Here is a 3,987-nt window from a genome sequence, read left to right on the forward strand (position 1 = left end):
CGATATAATTCCTGTACTGTTTTAGTTTATCTTTCTGAATACACATTTAATGAAAATGTGTTTTAGTGAATGGTTGTTTTTGAAGGTGATATCGTGTAAATGTTTTCCAAAGCTGCTTATGCAGCCGTCACCATCTCCAGCCGTGATTTCTCCACTTCTGTCCGAAGCCATCACCATCTCTTGCGGATTTGCAATGCAAAAATCTGTCTGGCTACTGCCCACCGGTTGATTTATTCGATCCATCTTCGCAGTGGACGCTCTATTGGTTGTGTTCCCTCCTTTAGCTCCCATTCCCACGTTAGTCACGACCACCGGCCGTCATCTCTTCAAGTTGTGTGTCCTGCCTCACCCCACCTTTCTAAACTAAAATTATGCCTTTAATTTGCATATGATGTCCAATTGACGTGTCCGTCTTCCATTCTCAGTTTAATTCCTAGCATGTGCATCTCTATGCTTCCTTGTGCACTTCTCAACATTGGTTCCATTGTCTTCGTCAATGGCCATGTTTGTGATGCATCTGTTGTTGCAGGTCATATCCACTGATTAAAAAACGTTCTGCTTTAGGAAAATGGCTTTGTTACGTTTCATGATTTAAGTTCAGATTCCAATCAGCACTGTGCTCTGCCCTGATACGCCTCTCTTAATAATTTTCATCCCTCTCCCCCTTCAACAACCGCCCCACGTATAAATGCACTTCTATGTTTTCAAGTTGTGTCCCTGTTCTTTTTGTTCAATTTGTTATTCCCCCGCACCTCCAATAAGCATGGTTGCCTGCGTACGGTGCGAAAGAAGTTCAGCATGCAAACATACGCTGCGTTGAAAACTTACTCTACAGCATATTCACACTGGAGACGCAGGAGGGTGCTGCTATGAGATTGCCACATTTTTGACTGTAGACCAAGCCTGGACAGATTTCTCAGTCAGCACTCAGTCTAGAATTATCAGAACTACACAGTAAACGACACAATGCGGGTGCTATATCTCGTAAGAATGAATACCCACCACCTAAACACAAATGGTAATTCCTGGACAGGTGACAACTCTAGCCATGCCCATGAAAAAATATATAGTGACTAACTTGGAGACGTAACTTCTTCGAGGCAATTCTTTAATTACACACCGAGCATACTGTTACACACTCTCTGCTGTAATACAACGCTCTGTCCCTCGCTTAAACGCAACTCTCACTCGTGGCTAGCCTACAACACAACGCTCGCCATCTGACACTGACGGCGCTGAACTAAGACAGGCAACTACTGCTAGCAGCACAATTATCAAGTGGATGACGACAGCGGCGAAGGCGACGATCTTCAACAGCAACGACGACGACGACGACGGCGATCCCACTCCAAACGATGGCCCTCATCCCCTGCTCGGGGTCCCCTTTAATCCTCTTAGCGCGGCCTCGCTCCACTCCGGCCACGCTCCCCTTCTAGAATCTACTAGCAGGATCTCGACGTGTCCTACCCGAGATCCTTCTCAGGTCTATCACGTGGTCTGCTGTCAATCAGGGCTGCTTCACTCTGCAGATCCCCTTCCCTGCCAGCAGCCAGCGCTATGCTACGTAGTGACCAATTCTATGTGACTACACATACACAACATCCTGACCATCACTCGCCTATGCGGATGATAAAATATCAAGCATTGTAGATTTAATTCTGATCTACTGTTGTTCGTTTTGATTGATTTTGGCACAGTTTAAAATATATATTTTAATATCAGTACCAGCGGGAAGTACCCAGCGTTTCCCGGGGGAAAAATATATTTACAAACTTGTCTTCTCTTAAAAACATAACATATACATACACAAACACTAAGCTATTGTGCCCTTTGTCCATTTGTCCATCAACAAAATTATAGGAGGAGCGACACTAGAAAAACGGCGTATTCTATTATTTAATTTTTTTTCTGTCAACGTGACTTAACCGAAAAAACCAAAGAGTAATTCCTGCAGTCACGAAAACTTTGAATCTAGTTTTAGCGTGTTAATGTTAAATAAACGTGTTGTCTCCTATAGAAGCCTGAGTCTCCATTTGAGCCCACTACAACTGGTGTTGGAAGTGGCCAAACGTTAGTTAATTAACTATAGATTATGGAGACTAGGCGAACAATACGTACCAGGTCTCCAGATGAAGAGGACGACGACCCACCGGCCCCGGGGATGTCGGCGCAATCCCCCAGCCCCCACTGGGGGCCTGGGGTGTCCACCTCCGGTTCCAAACCGCCCTCCAAATTGCCTTACCTACGAGTCCTACTTGGTACAGGCCGGACCCGCTATTGCCGCCTGTTGGGCCCTGACTGCAGCTACATATTTTCCAGTAGTGGTGGCGGCGTATTACGCCTGACAATTACCCACCACATTAAGAAGCACGATGGTAGCTTGCAGTTGTGTGTCGACTTTAGGAAGCTTCATAAGATATCGGTGGCTGACGCGTATCCTCTCCCTCGGATGGACGATTCCCTGGACGCTCTGGCGGGAGCACAGAACTTCTCCACCCTTGATCTCCTGTCCGGATTTTGGCATTTGCCACTAAATGAGGCCTCTAAACCCAAACGGCTTTTCGAACACCTCAAGGCCTGTTTGAATTAAATCAGCTTCCCATGGGACTCCACGCAGCACCGGCTACGTTCCAATGACTGATGGAGCTGGTGCTGGCTGGACTTCAATGGGACTCATGCTTACAATACCTCGACGATGTCATCGTCTTCAGCCGTACGTTCAAAGAACATCTTGATTGGTTACGCGCTGTCTTTCTTAAAATGCGAGCGGCCCATCTCAAATTCAAGCCGCAGAAGTGTTACCCCCTTCAGAAATCCGTGCGGTATCTCGGTCATATTGTCAGTAAATCGGGCATTGCGATAGATCCCGACAAAACCACGTGTGTTCGGACGTGGCCGACCCCCACGTTGATGATGCAGGTGCAGAGTTTTATTGGTTTTGCGTCTTATTATCGCCGGTTTGTCACTGGGTTCGCTACCTCCGCAAAACCTCTCCACGCCTTGACGGTTATGGGTCAGAGGTTTCATTGGGGGGAGGAGGAAGCCGCATTTGTTGCGCTTCGCAATTCCCCTCCGCTACTCTGACTTTGCCATGCCGTGCGTCCTTGATACTGACGCAACCAACACCAGAATTGGCGCGGTTCTGTCCCAGGTTGTCAACGGGGTGGAGTGTGTTGTTGCATACGGCAGCAGAGTGCTGTCGCCAGCCGAACAGCGTTACTGTGTCACGCGCCGGGAACTATTCAGGTCTCCCGCATTAACGAGTTGATTGCTCTGGACATCCCTGGTTCGGTTCCCGTCACCCCTCGTGGGAATAAATATTTGTTGGTTGGCGTCGAATATTTATCGCGCTGGCCGATGGCCTGGCAGCTATGGATGGGAGCCATCCGGTAGTGCCACCTAGGCACATGCCATGGTACAATGGTGAGCACACAGGACTTGTAATCAATACAGAGGTACTATGTACAGGGGCGGCAAGCAGCTAAAAAATGGTGCACGTTTATTATAAATACGACATTCTCAAATGGTTTCGAAATTAAGTGTCTTATCAGCAGAATCGTGCAGAGTTTCTGCCGAACATACACAGCATTAGTTCCTAACACACTTTGGCAGAGTTGGTGTCACTGCCCGGGAAAGGAACATTAATGGTGATTTTGTGGAAAGTCAGGTGAAATGGGTGGTTGGTCAGACTGACCAGCACCCTGTGCTGTGTGGATCGCTCGTGGTTCTGGCCACCAATCGCCAAGCAAATTGGTTGCAGAGACTTCCACGTGTAGAGTGACTTCAGTTGTGTGCAACCGAGTTGCGCAACTGCTTGCACCGGCTGTGGCCGTGTGCGGAAAGCTAACTCGGGTCAAACCTGGGTTTCGAAGCGCGGTGTAGCGTTAACCATGACACTACCGCTCCACACAATCACACACACGCGAAGATCGACACCAAATACGTGCTCTGTTGCACCGCACAGCAACTCACACGCACACTGCAGTG

The sequence above is a fragment of the Petromyzon marinus genome, chromosome 4 (assembly GCF_048934315.1).
Source record: "Petromyzon marinus isolate PM22_M1 ecotype Great Lakes invasive population chromosome 4, UKy_Petmar_22M1.pri1.0, whole genome shotgun sequence".
In the NCBI taxonomy this organism is placed as follows: Eukaryota; Metazoa; Chordata; class Hyperoartia; order Petromyzontiformes; family Petromyzontidae; genus Petromyzon; species Petromyzon marinus.